This window comes from Lacerta agilis, chromosome 12 (genome assembly GCF_009819535.1).
Source record: "Lacerta agilis isolate rLacAgi1 chromosome 12, rLacAgi1.pri, whole genome shotgun sequence".
Lineage (NCBI taxonomy): Eukaryota > Metazoa > Chordata > Lepidosauria > Squamata > Lacertidae > Lacerta > Lacerta agilis.
This window is the reverse complement of record NC_046323.1, coordinates 6,930,508-6,946,987: the sequence shown is the minus strand read 5'-3', so window position 1 is coordinate 6,946,987 and position 16,480 is coordinate 6,930,508. Positions and strand designations below refer to the sequence as shown.

The 16,480-nt window shown below is 46.3% G+C and overlaps 1 long non-coding RNA gene across 1 annotated transcript; it reads left to right on the top strand.

Moving 5' to 3' along the window:
- Positions 1–4,720: 4,720 nt before the first annotated feature.
- LOC117055777 lies at positions 4,721–9,264 on the top strand. The gene is made up of 3 exons (XR_004427673.1): positions 4,721–4,791; positions 8,725–8,804; positions 9,177–9,264. It is a non-coding gene; the product is annotated as an uncharacterized LOC117055777 (long non-coding RNA).
- Positions 9,265–16,480: the final 7,216 nt, after the last annotated feature.

The following is a 16,480-nucleotide window of genomic DNA, read 5'->3' as shown; positions in this document are numbered from 1 at the left end:
GTGTCCGACTCTTCGTGACCCCATGGACCAGAGCACGCCAGGCACGCCTATCCTTCACTGCCTCTCGCAGTTTGGCCAAACTCATGTAGCTTCGAGAACACTGTCCAACCATCTCATCCTCTGTCGTCCCCTTCTCCTTGTGCCCTCCATCTTTCCCAACATCAGGGTCTTTTCTAGGGAGTCTTCTCTTTTCATGAGGTGGCCAAAGTACTGGAGCCTCAGCTTCAGGATCTGTCCTTCTAGTGAGCACTCAGGGCTGATTTCTTTAAGAATGGATAGGTTTGATATTTTTGCAGTCCATGGGACTCTCAAGAGTCTCCTCCAGCACCATAATTCAAAAGCATCAATTCTTCGGCGATCAGTCTTCTTTATGGTCCAGCTCTCACTTCCGTACATTACTACTGGGAAAACCATAGCTTTAATTATACAGACCTTTGTTGGCAAGGTGATGTCTTTGCTTTTTAAGAAGCTGTCTAAGTTTGTCATTGCTTTTCTCCCAAGAAGCAGGCGTCTTCTAATTTCGTGACTGCTGTCACCATCTGCAGTGATCATGGAACCCAAGAAAGTGAAATCTCTCACTGCCTCCATTTCTTCCCCTTCTATTTGCCAGGAGGTGATGGGACCAGTGGCCATGATCTTAGTTTTTTTGATGTTGAGCTTCAGACCATATTTTGCGCTCTCCTCTTTCACCCTCATTAAAAGGTTCTTTAATTCCTCCTCACTCACAAGGCAAATATATACAAAAGTATATAAACCACATGTCTGAAATAGTACAGGAGAGCAATCCTGAAGCCATTCTGACTCTTCCAGTGACCTCAGATATTCTCTGCAGTGAGGAAGGAAATCGGAAAAGCCTCTCCATTGTTTCTTTGTTCACAAATCCTATCTTAAGGGAATACTATGGTGAGCCTGTGACCTGGATTCAGGAACTAAGTACAGTGGTACCTTGGTTCTCAAACACTGAAAACCCGGAAGTGTTCCAGTTTTCGAACGTTTTTCGGAAGTTGAACTTTTTTGGAAGCCGAACGTCCGATGTGGCTGTCGGCTATTGTTTCTGGGGCGCCTGCAGCGATCAGAAGCTGCGCCTTGGTTTTCAAACATTTCGGAAGTCAAACAGATTTCCGGAACGGATTAAGTTTGGCGCTTTTGTTTTTGCTATTTATTTTGCGTTTTTGAGGCTTCTTCGGTTAATTTATTTTTGTGACTGTGTGGAACCCAGTTCAGCTACTGATGGATTGTGTGACTGCGGAAATCGATAAAAGCCCCCCTTCCAAACAATGACCATCATCAGTGCAGGTAAGAAAATAATAATAATTTTAATTTTTATCATCTACAATACTGTCTTATTTATTTTATAGTACAGTACATTGATTGTTGCTTTCATTTTATGGATCAATGGTCTTGTTAGATAGTAAAATCCATGTTAAATTGCTGTTTTAGCATCGCAAAAGGAATGGCCAGGCTGCCCAGGTAAAGCAATCAAGTGACCATTATCAGTATCCTGCCAAACAGGTTTTCTGTTGTAGACCACCCCCCTGCTGCATTTCTGCTGTAGCCCGCCTCCTTCTGTGATGTGTGTATGATGTTTTTGGGGGTGGTCTTGAGCTACAGGGTGGGCAATTTCAAAAGTCTACAGCAGGGGTGGCCAACTTCCAAGAGACTGCGATCTACTCACAGAGTTACAAACTAGCAGTGATCTACCCCCTTTGCGGGGGTTCAGGTCAAAGTTATTGAGCTTTTTTTTAGGAAGGAAAGCCCTGTTTTTTGGGGTTCACGTAAAAGTAGTTGAGCTTCTTTAGGGAAGAGGAAAGCGACATTGAGCTTTTTTGTTTTTTTAGGAAGGAAAGCCGTATTTTTGGTGGTTCGGGTCATTTTAGGGATGCAGGACAAAGATGCTGAGCTTTTTTTTAGGGGAGCCAAAGTTTTTTTAGCTTCTTTGGGGGGAGCCACTGATCTTCTGGTGATCTACCACAGACGTCCAGTGATCTACCAGTAGATCACGATCTACCTGTTGGACATGCCTGAAATATATAATTAGCTGTGCTTAATATGCATTACCCTGAATATTTAATAAAATTATCAACATTTATTTAATTAGACCCACTGGTATGATGCTCAGTTCATCAAAATGCACACACCAGCAATATCATTATCTGTAAATTCTGAAAATGCATGAAGAGTTTCAGTACAGTGGTACCTCTGGTTATGTACTTAATTCGTTCCGGAGGTCCGTTCTTAACCTGAAACTGTTCTTAACCTGAAGCACCACTTTAGCTAATGGGGCCTCCCGCTGCGCCGGCCAGAGCACGATTTCTGTTCTTATTCTGAAGCAAAGTTCTTAACCTGAAGCGTTATTTCTGGGTTAGCGGAGTTCTTAACCTGAAGCGTATGTAACCCGAGGTACCACTGTACTAATTTGGCAATGCGTTGATCAACAGTAAATAGTGTGACTACATATTATGTCAACCTTGAAAGCACTGAATCTTCAAGAATACTCTCAACTTTTTTTTTCTTAACCTCTTAGTCAACATGCCCTCCAGAGGTTGCTGCCCCCCAACTCTCATCATTCCTGACAACTGGCCATGGTTCTGTAATCCAAAAAATGTTTAGCTGTGATTCCTGCATTGCAACTGTACAATTCTGTGAACCTCTAGCGCAGGCATAGGCAAACTCCGGCCCTCCAGATGTTTTGGGACTACAATTCCCATCATCCTTGACCACTGGTCCTGTTAGCTAGGGATGATGGGAGTTGTAGTCCCAAAACATCCGGAGGGCCGGAGTTTGCCTATGCCTGCTCTAGAGGCCCACAATTTCCCCATCCTTGGCTGTCATGAAATTCAGATACAGGTAGGTAGCTGTGTTGGTCTGCCACAGTCAAAACAAAATGAAATAAAAAATTCCTTCCAGTAGCACCTTAGAGACCAACAAAGTTTGTTCTTGGTCTGAGCTTTCGTGTGCATGCTGAAGAAGTGTGCATGCACACGAAAGCTCAGACCAAGAACAAACTTAGTTGGTCTCTAAGGTGCTACTGGAAGGAATTTTTTATTTTATTTTGTTATGAAATTCAGAGGCAGCAGGTGGTGCTCTTTCCACAGAGGCTGTGCAACACTCCAGGGAAGTCCCAGCTGGCTGCCAGGATGAGCTGGAAAGGAAGAGCATTTAGAGGACTGAATAGAAATCTGTGGGCAGGTCTCAGAGAGAGGGGTGAGCTCCTCCCCACCCTGCAGCCCTGCCACCTGGGGATCCAGCGTTGGCATCATCTGAGGAAACAGGAATGCGTAGGGAGCTGCGTCATTAAACCCTGTAACCTGTTTTGAAAGGGAGTCGCGTTCTGCTGGCGTTTCTGGCTGACTCTGTATAATGAAAGATACTCACAGGACTTCCTTGGGGTGCTGGAAAGGGAAAAGGGAGGAAAGAGCATCTGCTTTGTCTGCAAAAGTTCATCAGTGTCTCCAGGAGTCGCTTCTGCTGCCTGCCCTGACTCTTTCCACATTCACCTTCCTTCCATTATGTCGTTGGGGTTGGGGTTTTCCAAACACAAGAGCTGTAGTTTGGTCCTTAAAACATGAATCCTTTGAGGTGTAGGAACCTTTTGTTTCACATGCCCTAGGTAGCTGTTGGACAGAGCTTCAAGGTAGGTCCCTACGACTCCCTTGTTTGTTCCAGAGGTTGGGAAAACCAGGACCACCCAAAGAAGCCATCAAGTCCTTTTATGGGATTGTTATAAATAAAAATTAATAATAATAATAATAATAATAATAATAATAATAATAATAATAATAATAATAAGCAGCCATCAAGTGTATGATCTGAAACTCCAAATTCCCAAGCACCGTTTTGGAATTCTGTTCCATCGCAAAAGCAAAAATGCAAGACAATGAACATGTATCTTTATTATGATAAACTATTTTTGGGTGGAGGTAAAAGGCACCCATTGTTACCTAAATAACCATAAGCTTGAAGGAAGAAAGGGGTGGGACCCAAATATTGTCACACTTTTCCCTTGTAGAAGCCTCAGTGGGGGCTGACTTTTAGTAAATCGGCAGCGTACAGCACATGTCTTCCCTCAAAAGACTCCTGAGAACTGTAGTTTGTTAAGGGTGTCAGGAATTGTAGCTCTTTGAACTACAGTTCCCAGGATTATTTGGGCGAAGTTATGAGCTTTAAATGACCTTTTGATGTATGGTGTATATGCCCTGGAGTCTCCTTATGAACTGTATCTTACAAGGAAGACCTGCAACAAAGTGTTGCAGTGTAGAGGGCTCCTGTTCAGGGTGCCAGCCAGCCACGCCCCCTTTCAAGATGCTCCATTCCACACCCTGTTATTCATTTCTCTCTGCATATTCTCTCTCACTTGTCTGCATTCTTCTCGTCACTGTGGAATGTCGCTGTGATAAAGCAATAAGCAGGATTTCGGAAACGGAGTGCAAAGCAAACCACTCACAAGGCACGGGGTGGAAACTTTAATCTGAGACAATCTGCAGGGTGGAGTTGTGGAAAGAACTCTACGTGGAATAAGCAAGACTTAGTGAGCCCTTCTGCTTTTGGGGTGTGCCGTAGATACAGGATAGAGGGGGTACTTTTAGACTCTGGACTTGGTGGTTCCACAATTATTATTTATGCATTACATTGATATAGCACCTTCAGCCCAGGCCATAGGTTGCTTAACTGCCCAAGGCCTGGGTGAAGAGGCACCTAAAGACACGTAATGAATACGCAGCCCAGCTGCAGGCGGAACAGCAGGTGCCTCCGAGTTCTGACACAGGAGCATCACCTCTCAGGAGGGGCCAGGTGGGCCCAGGTCCAGGGGGGAGGGTTGCCACGGTGACAAGGACCCCCCCCTCCTTTGTGACATCTCTTGCTTCTCCTTTAAAAGCCACTGACTTGCAGGCGGCCATTGTGGGTTTGTAGTGAGGCGTGGAGAGAGAGAGAGGAGTTAGTGGCGGTTGGTGGTGGTTGGTGGCGATTCAGAGAGGAGTTTGGTTTGTTGTCATTTTTTCCATTTTCTTATTTTTATTTCATTTATTACTTTTATTTTATTTATTTTTATTTTCTTTTATTCTTTTGTTTTAACACTTTTATTTTATTTTTTATTCTTTATTTTAATATTTTTGTTCTTTATTTTTTATATTTTTGTGCACATCTGTGCATATTTTGTACATTTTTATTTTGTACATAAAGTAGTTAGGGTTAAGTGTAGGGTTAGGGCGGGGGTTAGGTGTAGGCTTAGGGCAGGGGTTGCGGTTGGGTTCAGATTTAGGCTTGGGTGGGCATTTAGATAGTTAGCTACTTTAGACAGGAGGGTGGGATCTTTTCCTGGACGAAATGGGCAGGCTGTAAGTAGCATTCCTTCCCTTTCTCTCCATCTTGGGGTTGTGTGTGTGTGTGTGTGAGTCGTGGGGTCCCCTGCACAGCCTTGGCTCTCTGGAGAGGCCTGGTCTTTACTCAATGAACTGTTGCAACAGGACTTCCAACTACCACATAGAAGAAGCAGAAAGAAGCCCATTTTACCCACAACACCTTTTAATAAAACGTCACACATATATCGCATTTGTGTCACAAACGGGGAGGTTTTTCCGGTGGAAACCTGAGTATCAGGTTTGTCCCTGTCCCTCCCTTGACCCCCACCTTACACCCATTCAGTAAAGCAAAGGAAAATCGATATATCTGTTCCTGTTTCCCAGCCTAGTTGAGTACCCCCTATTGTCCTGGCCAAGTCCCCAATCCATGTAGGTTGGATCCACTCTTGTCCTTGAGATGGCCCCCTATCTGGCACTCAGAGACCAGGAGGGCAGTGATGATCACCCAGGCAGAAGGGTTGCTGTGTACATGGTCTCATGCTTCAGGGATGATGGCTGCCCCTAGCCATATCCCAAGTGCCGCCCCTGGTGCTACAGCATCCTTCTGAGCAGAACAGCATTGGAACAGTGTCTATCTGATGTTGGACTGCTTTTATATGAATATTTGAAGGTTTTCCCGCTGCAACAGTAGGCGAGACTACGACCAGATATCTTCTTCTTCTTCTTCTTCTTCTTCTTCTTCTTCTTCTTCTTCTTCTTCTTCTTCTTCTTCTTCTTCTTCTTCTCCTCCTCTTCTATCACTTGTAGCTGAGTAACATTGACTTCCATGAACAGTGAGTTTTAACCGTGAGTCCGTGAGTGACTGTGGAGGCCAATTCTGGATCCACACGTCCTTCCACAGTGGGGACATAGTTTTCTGGGCGGAAGTTGATCACAGTGAGGGTTTGCCAAGCGTACCTTCCTCTTAGCTCGTTTCTCCCTTGCGTCCTGAGTTGAAACGTCTTCAAAGCCCACGACGCCTTTGGTAAAGGCTGTTCTCCTATTGGAGCGCTCGCAGGCCAGTGTTTCCCAGCCATTGGTGTTTATACAACATGTTTTTAGATTGGCCTTGAGAGAGTCTTGAAACCTGTTTTGTTGGCCACCAGCATTAAGCTTTCCATTTTTAAGTTTGGAATAGAGTAGTTGCTTTGGAAGACGATAATCAAGCATCCGAACCACATGGCCAGTCCAGCGAAGTTGGTGTTGGAGAATCATTGCTTCAACACTGGTGATCTTTGCTTCTTCCAGGACACTGGTATTAGTTTGCCTGTCTTCCCAAGTGATGTGCCACATTTTTCAGAGACACCATTGATGGACTCTTTCAAGGAGTTGGAGATGGCATTTATAAGTGGTTCATGGTTCACAAGCGTACAGCTGGGTTGGTAGTACAAGAGCCTAGACTGAAACGCAAAAGACTAGTTTCAATGGACCAAGAACGGTTTTCATGGCTGGTTCTGACTTTCCTCTTTTGCCAGTGAGAATTCCTATTTGTAGAGCAGAGGCCACGGCTGGTCGGCAGTTGCAGTGCCTGTGTGCTTTGTGCTGGGGGCTGTTTTGCGGCGTGCATTGGTTGCTATTGGAAAGTTATTTGGATAGTCTGAGCAGATTGGTGGAGCTCTACCCTTATTTACTCTTTGGAATAGAAAAGGGAAAGGACTGTGTCAGGATGTGTTTTGTGGGGACATTTGCCGAAGTGAAGGTGTCGATTTGGGGTACAGTCGGAGGGGGGTAGGGTGCCTGCTAGAGGGGGAACCCCCCCCTTTCCATAAATTCCGGTAACAATGTTAACGAATGACCAAAGCTCTCCCCTCTCCCTGTTGATTTCCTTTGCTTCATGAAATTTATACACTGCTTGACTGCATGAATGAAGGGGCCAGGCTCTTGAAGCCAGAGCACTTGGGACCTCCTTTCTCTCTCTGCCAGCCCTTCATGCTCTGGGCTGCCTCTTTCAGGCTCTGATGATGCCCTTCAGGTCACTGAAGTGCAGAGAGATGGAAGGAATTGGTCACAGTGGGCTGGCAAGGATATACGTATTTCTGTTCTGCCAATTCGGTGGTGGTTCCCGGTTTTCTCCAGACGCCCCTCCTCACACACAAACACCCCCTAAGAATTGGGGCTGCCAACATCTGAGCCAGTGTGGGATAGTGGTAGACTTGTAATCTGGGGAGCTGGGTTCGCGTCCCCGCTCCTCCACATGCAGCTGCTGGGTGTTCCTCTTTCAGGCTCTAATGATGCCCTTCAGGTCACTGAAGTGCAGAGAGATGGAAGGAATTGGTCACAGTGGGCTGGCAAAGATCGATTAGGCTCCACATACGTATTTCTGTTCTGCCAATTCGGCGGTGGTTCCTGGTCTACTCCTCACACACAAACACCCCCCAATAATTGGGGCTGCCAACATCTGAGCCAGTGTGGTGTAGTGGTAGACTTGTAATCTGGGGAGCTGGGTTCGCGTCCCCGCTCCTCCACATGCAGCTGCTGGGTGTTCCTCTTTCAGGCTCTAATGATGCCCTTCAGGTCACTGAAGTGCAGAGAGATGGAAGGAATTGGTCACAGTGGGCTGGCAAAGATCGATTAGGCTCCACATACGTATTTCTGTTCTGCCAATTCGGCGGTGGTTCCTGGTCTACTCCTCACACACAAACACCCCCCAATAATTGGGGCTGCCAACATCTGAGCCAGTGTGGTGTAGTGGTTAAGAGTGGTAGACTTGTAATCTGGGGAGCTGGGTTCGTGTCCCCGCTCCTCCACATGCAGTTGCTGGGTGCCCTTGGGCTAGTCACACTTCTTGGATGTCTCTCATTATTAAAAAATTATAAAAATTTCCAATTAAAAGCACAAATATTACAAGGTCGAACATTTCATTTCCCTACTCCCTCCTCTCCCACCGGAGGGAGCAATTTACCCTTGCCCCCCTCACACAGGAGCCATTAAAATCATTTTAAATTCATCCCCATTCAATATTCTAATTATTGCTTATTCCCGACCCCCCTACTGGGTCAGGTAAACATACATTCAATCCTATTCCATGACTTCCCTAGCCCCCCCCCCTGCTGATTCCATAATCAAATATAATTTACAGTTTTCCTCTCTCATCTTTAAAATCTAGTTTAAATGCCTTTTCTTTCCTTCTGAATAATTCAGTATTTAACATATATATTCTTACCTAATTCAGTAACATTTGTCCTCCTTAGCTTCTTTATGCGTCTGTAATTTTTCTAATCACACTTCTTGGATGTCTCTCAGCCCCGCTCACCTCACAGAGTGTTTGCTGTGGGGGAGGAAGGGAAAGGAGAATGTTAGCCTCTTTGAGACTCCTTTGGATAGTGATAAAGCGGGATGTCAAATCCAAACTCTTCTTCTTCTCCTCTCCACTCATCTCTTCTAGGATCAGGTGCTTAAGGCGCCTTTTCAGCTGCTGCCACAAGGTGGCCCCCCAGCAAGGCCCAGAGCAGCCCGTGGCGCCAGGTGAGCAAGTGGCAGGCATGGGCATGGGGGGGGGGGCAACTAGTCAAAGGATGCAAAGATCCAGATGGCCTCATCCGAGCCAAGGTCCATCGGGCCAGGGGCTGGAAACCCACCCACCCCCCAGCTGCCAACCTGTTTTGTGGGGTCCAATGAAGGAAGCAGGGGGCAGGGCTGTGGGGCATGGCTGGGGGGGAGCAGTTGTCAGCGGGAGGGGCACCTTCCCTGGGGTGCCCCATTCTGGGGAAAGGAGGCCAGGATTGGCCCCCAAGGCCTGGGGTGTCCCACCCCTGCAGTAGGACTTGGAATCCAGGAGAAAACTCTTGGAATAGCCTTGCCAGGTACTCACCTCTTCCCACGTCCTTCTTTTTGCAGTTCTGCTGCGGTTCCCCATCCCTTCCCCAGGGGTGAGTATCGGAGAAAACAAGAGCAGGGACTGGATCCCTCAGACCTGCCCCCCACTGCCCGGGCTCTTTGCCCCCCACTCTGCAGTCTCAGATGTGGAGTAGCCCTCCCCCCACTCGGAACTGACAGCCTGACGTTTGCATTTCAGCTGCTGGAGGATGAACAGCTGAAACTCCTGGGGGTCATCCAGAGCTGCCAGGCAGCTGAGCTCCGAACCCTGAAGTGCTCCAAGCAGGAGACGGCCAAAGCCATTCTGGTGAGTGATAGGTGGTGTGAGGGACCCCCGCGGGGAGGTGGGGGGCAGGAGGGGCTTTAGGGAGGAAGGGCTTCTGCATCTGCGGAGAGGACCACCCTGCCGGCTTAGGGCATGGGGTTGCCATTCCCCTGGAAAGCCAAGCCTGGTGTTTGGGGTTGGAGCTGTCCTCTGGAGGCCCCGGAAAGAGCTGGTTTTCCTCCTCTGTTCTCTTCCAGGACATCTTGCGGCCCTTGGAGCACTCCAGGGTTCGGAGCCCCCTGACCCTGGCCCTTGCCTTGGAGGCCCTCCTCCAGCTAAGGTGAGTGGGGTCTTTGGCATGGGTGGGGTTGTGGGGGGAGAACTCCAGGGGGAGTTCCAGGTGGGAAAGAGCAGGCAGGAGGGAGAAGGGGGCAAGGGAGACTCGGAGGAGGCAGGCAGCGTCAAACCCTCTCCCTTTCATCTCTGCAGTACTATGCACCCCAAATTCAGCAGTGATATGGTCAGTTTGATCCTCCATAGGACCTTGGAGGCAGTACTGGAGGGCCCAGAAATGGAGGAGGACCGAGAGGTATGTCCTTTGTCTTGAATTCCCTCTTTCTTCTTCTTGGTCACACACTTGCAGACTCTAACCCTGCATTCAAACTCTCCTCTCTTTTCCCGCAGAATCTCAAGCAGCACTACCGGCTCCTTCTGGGAAGTCTCCTCATAGCAGCGCCTAATCCTGGCACCCTCCTCCAACTTCTTACTGTAAGTGTCCCGATGGCATTAGGGGTGGTTTTAGGGTTGCCCCCTCCCTGTCCCTCACCCAACGGACTGCCCTATTTCTGGGGCACAGAGCCTGTTTGGCCCCCCGTTTGGTCCAAGACCAAAGCTGGCAAACCCTCATGGTCCAGAAGTGCCAGGGACTCCGTGGTGGGGGCAGTGGGGGCCACTTTGGCCAGACTGGCCCCTGACTCTGAGACGCTCTTTCCTCCTGCAGGACCTCCGAGGATACGCCCTAGGAGAAAGCGGCGAGGCTCAGGAATTAGCGGCCAGAAGCATTTCATTGCTCCTCAACATTGCCCGCAATTACCCCCGCCTTAGAGTACGTACCTCACTTTCTTCTATTCATTTCTCTGGTTGCTTCCATCCCTCCAAGAGCACATCGCTGAGTGATGCAGCGGTGTGTGTCCCTGGAGCCAGGATGAGGCCAGAGGGTTTTCCTGCCCCCTTCCTGCTGCTGCTGCCCTTCCACCTCTGGCCAGGAGGTTGCAGGACCCAGGGAGGTCCTCTGGAACAAGGGATTGGGCCCAAGACAGAGCGAGACCCGGCTTTCCTGGCTTGGCGCTGCTTCTGTGCTCTCTTGCTCCCATCTGACCCCAATATTTCTTTCCTCTGCAGATGACGGTTATTCGGCCGGACCTGGCCTGCTTCCGGCTGAAGCCTAAAGAAGGTAAGCCCCAACACCGTGGAGACAGCCAACTCCCTTGTCCCTTCTTTGCTCAAGACCCACCTCCCAGGTCTTCTTGCTGGGAGTCCTGCAGAAGCTGCTCCCTGCCTGGCAGGCCTTTCCCACCTGGCCTGGGAGGGCCGCGTCCGGACTGACTCCAGCTACATTTCCAACCTGGGACTGAAGGATGGGTATAAATGTGGAGAATAAAGGCCTGTGGGAAAATCTAATTCTCATTCTCCTTCTCTTCCATCCAGACGACATCTTCATTGAAGAAATATAGGAAGAACTATATTGGAAGAATTATATTGGAGAACCGCATTGCAAAATTTGAATGAATGTACATTTTGGATCAGAGCTGTTGTTTGGTTTGCGTATTGTTTCTAAAAGAGCAGCTTTGATAGATTTGCCTTTACCCGGGGACTGAAACAAATTTCTCCTGCTTCCCTAGGTAAAATGCTGCAAATATTCCGCTCTAGTGCCCCCTTTTATCTCATTGAATGCGATAAGTGGGAAGGACAAATTTTATAATCTCAGAGAACAGTTTCCATCGCACACAATTACCTATTTTCACAATTGAAAGGCAGGTGAGCCCTGTCTTAACTTTGGCCTCGGGGATTCCTGCTATATTTCATGTCAACATCTTTCCATGTTTTGCCTCAGCTTGCATTTTTTCATCCATGCCTGTAGCCCATTAACTGGAATCTTCGGGGGGGGGGGGAATGCCACGGAAGGGCGCATCCAGCTACAAACTCAGTGGTATCACAAGAGGTTGGTGGACTTTTTGTACACCAGTTCCTGTACGCAAGAAACTTTGGAGGTTATTTCCTGTGCAATGACCTGGAGGAGAGAAGTGCGGAGCAGTTGCTCACCAATGGTGTGTGTGTGTGTGTGTGTGGAATTAACCAATCATACATTAAAAGAGGATTATCTGAAAACAATTTTGCTGGAGGAGGAGCTTTCAGAGATAATCCAAAAGTCGGTCATCGCCTACAAAATAATTTTGGTGCAACTTAAAGGTAGGCTCATCTCATCCAATGCCCTACTGGCTCATTGTCCTGGAGTTTGCGGGGTTTCTGTGTCCTTATTTCTCTTTCCTCTTAATCTATGGTTACCAGACGCCCCCGTTTCTCAGGGACAGTCCCCGGATTTACGAATCTGTCCCCCGACAAAATCCGTCCTTGGAATGTCCCCGGATTTCATTTAATGTCCCTGGATTGATATTTTAAGTGTTGTAGATTTATTAGTAGGGAATGAATGTTGCGTGATTGGTTCAACGGCACATATGGGGACTTCTGGCAAGGCAGCGAGCAGCTCCTGAAGCCAGCCAGAGCCAACTGCGCTCTTCCAAGAGATCAGGCGGGGGCCCAGAGGAAGGCCGCACAACAGAAGAGACCACAGAAGAGAAGATATTACTTCTTAATTTTCTTTAAATATATATATATATATATATTGAAATAAACTTTTTTCTGTTTTTTAAAAAAAGTTTCCCCGGATTCTTTGAAAAAAAATCTGGTAACCTTATCTTAATCTCCTCACCACCACCTCTGGTTGTTGCTTTTATTATTATTAATAATAATAATACCCTGCCCATCTGGCTGGGTTTCCCCAGCCACTCTGGGAGGCTTCCAACAGAATATTAAAATACAATGATTCATCAAATATTAAAAGCTTCCCTAAACACCTATGGGCACAAACTCCAGGAGGGGTGCAGTTTATGAGCATCTTGGGTGAATGAGGGGACTTAGTACCCTGTGGGAACCCCCCGCTCCCCACAATTGCTGGTGGAGCAGCAATGGCAGAGGAGATTTCCACAACAACAAGACCTCTGGGGGCCTCCATCTGTGGTCGGCAGCATCTACAGAATGGCAGAGAGCTTCTTCCAGAGTATAAGGGCTTGCACACAATACTGGGTCCCTTCTGCCTCCTGCATGTGGTTGTGAGCACCTGTTGCAACAGTTAATAAAGATCAGGCTTACTACCGTGTTTCTCCTAAAATAAGACACTGTCTTATATATTTTTTTGCTCAAAAAAACACAGTATGGCTTATTTTCAGGGGATGTCTTATTTTAATCATGTCACATCGGTACGCTGCATAGCCACGCCTCTCCAGGCTGTTTTAATGGGAGGTACCACATCACTATGGCTTATTTTCGGGGTATGGCTTATTTTTGGGGAGCGGCTTATATTTCGCAAATGCATAGAAATCCTGCTATGGCTTATTTTATGGCTATGTCTTATTTTAGGAGAAACAGGGTAGCTGCCTTGCTTCTCAATATTCTCTGGTTGGCCTGTTATTTTCTCCTTCTGATAGGGGACATACTTAAGGACTCTATATGGGCTCTTGGATACCCCATAAGGGAAAGGGAGCAGTATTTTTCTTATAAAAATTATTACTGCTATTTTTCTAGAAAAAGAGGTGCCAGAGCTTCACAATGAACACCTCCCTTGTTCTAGTATTATTATTATTATTATTATTCATTTCATTTCTATACCGCTTTATAATTTTAATAAAAATCTCAAAGTGGTTTGCAGCACATTGAAACGTCAATAAAACAATCCATAATTAAACATTACTGAAGAAAGTCAAATATAAAGTATACAAAATAAAAAATTCCTTCCATTAGCACCTTAGAGACCAACTAAGTTTGTTCTAGGTATGAGCTTTCGTGTGCATGCACACTTCTTCAGATACTCTGTGCATGCACATGAAAGCTCATACCTAGAACAAACTTAGTTGGTCTCTAAGGTGCTAATGGAAGGAATTTTTTTATTTTGTTTTGACTATGGCAGCCCTATAACATAAAGTATACAATCAAAGCAACATAATGAACAGGAAACTAAAATATTATCTTAAAGATTTCAAAATAAAACATTGCAAAGGAGGTCAACTACAGAATACATATTTAACCAATTTTTTAAAAAAAAACATTTCAGAAGAAAGCATTGCTAAGTGGCAGTGGCGCACATCTGAGAGGGGCTGGAACTGAGTCCCAGTGAGTTCTGGCTGAAAAAAAGCCCTGATGATGATTTTACCAGTTATACCCCACCCATCTGACTGGGCAGCTTCCAACACATAAAACAACGTAATAAAGCATTAACATATTAAAAATCTGCCTTATTCACAGCTGCCTTCAGATGGCTTGGGAATCAGATAACAGCATACCCTCCAACATTTTTCCAAAGAAAATAGAGGCGTCCGTAAGGGAAGGTGGGACATTCGGGGATCAAATCAGAAACCAGGATGGCTTCTGTAAATCCTGGAATGTTCCCAGAAAAATGGGACACTTGGAGGATCTGTAATGCATTCCATCACATTCATCGCCCTGGCCATGTTTGCTTTTAGCCCCACCCCACCCCACCTCAATGTGGCCCCTGATAGGTTGCCTGTGCAAAAAAAAGCCAATGAATAAATGGATCCTTAACCATTTTAGCCGTTTTCCTTTTTAGAAAGCCTAGTGGTGCCTGAATTCACAAAAATGCAGAGTAATGTTTCAGGTAAGTGGGGCAGAAATTCACTTTCAATGCCAGCTTTTGTATCTGGAGTGTCCCTAATGAAGTGCTAACATTCCAGTGAAATATTGGCTCTGGTGTCTTTTAAACATCACCAGAGTGCTGGGAAGTAGCTCAGAAGCTGCTGAAGGCCATTTTTCATGAGGTTTGGGGTGATGATTAGGGCTGAGACCTTTATTTTTCAGCTTGGTTTAAAAAAGAAAAAAAATCATGTGTGGCATTTTTGATTGGTCAGATGTGCACACTTTAAGGGCCTATCCACGCTTAAATTAAGACCTTAATTGGGGAAAGACCATATTGTTATCTTTACAGCTCTCGAATCATATTTTTTACCTTAAGATTTTAATTGTCTCTGTGAAATCTGGTTCCTGCTTACAGGAGGGTGACAAGTAGATCTGTCTGGCAAATACAGAGATTGGTACTCCAATATTTTCTGCAGCCAATAGGTCAGGATGCTGTTGTGTGTAGGTCATGTACAAAATAGGAGCTTGTACCACGGTCACAGATAGTTCCTGGGGGATCTGTTTTATATTAAATTTATGCCTTCTGCACTGATGCCATAATCCATATAACTAAACCATGTAAAAAGTTCAGATGAGTCCTTTTTGCAACAGTGGGGAGAACTGGGGGTTGGTTATAAAAAGGTCTCAGCATCTTCGCAACTACAATTCCCAGAACTGCCTGGGGGAAGGTAGGAGAGTTCAACATTTTAAAAATAGTTGGTGTCACAATTGTCCCCCAAGAGCCTCACCAGCACTTGTTGGGGTAATGAAGGAAGTGTCTGAATGAATGTTTGCAATATACTAAACGTAAGGCAGAACCAAGTTTTTATGCAACATGTTTTATTCTACTTTCCTGCAATCATTTATCTTCTTGCTCATCTGCATGTATACAATCCAGGAATTCAAAATAGGCCATTTCTCTAGATTACAGAGCACTTTCCTTTGCAGCAGAAGTACAACCTGTGTTTTGGTGCCCCTGCCATGTAATCCAAACTGCAAATCCCACCAATGTTTAAAGGCATCTGAGGAGTTTCCATTCCTGCTGTTAGCTATAATGTAACAGGTTATTATAAACCACAGCTAGCTAAAAGCTGGGCAAATCACATATGCTAAACTATAGGATAACTCTCTGCTCAGAGTTTGCCCTATACTTTACAAACGGGACATTCTTTTGAAGATTTTCACTGGCAAAGAAGAAAATAATACCTTTGCTTTTCAGATCAATATTTAACTGATGTGCTCTATTGTAAGTCAAGTTGGTGTCTTACATTCTTGTGACAATCGTGTGGAAATTAACGTTGTCCTGATGTTATGAGGTGGACCCCTGAACTTGTATGCATGCCCAGCACACATACGAACCCACAAACACTACTAAGAATAATGGACCCTTTTGAGTGGAGTCAGGATGTGTGGCCATTTAAAATGTGTGTATACCTTCAACCCAATAAAGAACTTGTCGCCCCAGGAAGCAGAAAAAGATGGGTTCGTTACATGGAAATGGAAGAGACATAGCAGATGTGTGCTGGTTTACCTGTAGACAGTGAGGTTGCAAATAAGTGGGGCAGCAAATCAAAATTCAAACACCTCAATCCTAAAGATAAAAGGAGTCCCTACCTACCTAATGGAACGCGGGTGGTGCTGTGGTCTAAACCACAGAGCCTAGGGCTTGCCGATCAGAAGGTCAGCAGTTTGAATCCCTGCAATGGGGTGAGCTCCCAATCCTCGGTCCCTGCTCTTGCCAACCTAGTAGTACAAAAGCACGTCAAAGTGCAAGTAGATAAATAGATACCGCTCTGGCGGGAAGGTGCGCTGCTCTGGTTTGCCAGAAGCAGCGTAGTCATGCTGGCCACATGACCCGGAAGCTGTTTGCGGATAAACGCCGGCTTCCTCAGCCAGTAAAGTGAGATGAGCGCCGCAACCCCAGTCGTTCGCAACTGGACTTAACAGTCAGGGGTCCCTTTACCTTTTTACCTACCCAATGAGCATAGAGATGTGCCACAGTTGTTGTTGTTCAGTCGTTCAGTCGTGTCCGACTCTTTGTGACCCCATGGACCAGAGCACGCCAGGCATGCCTATCCTCCACTGCCTCCCGCAG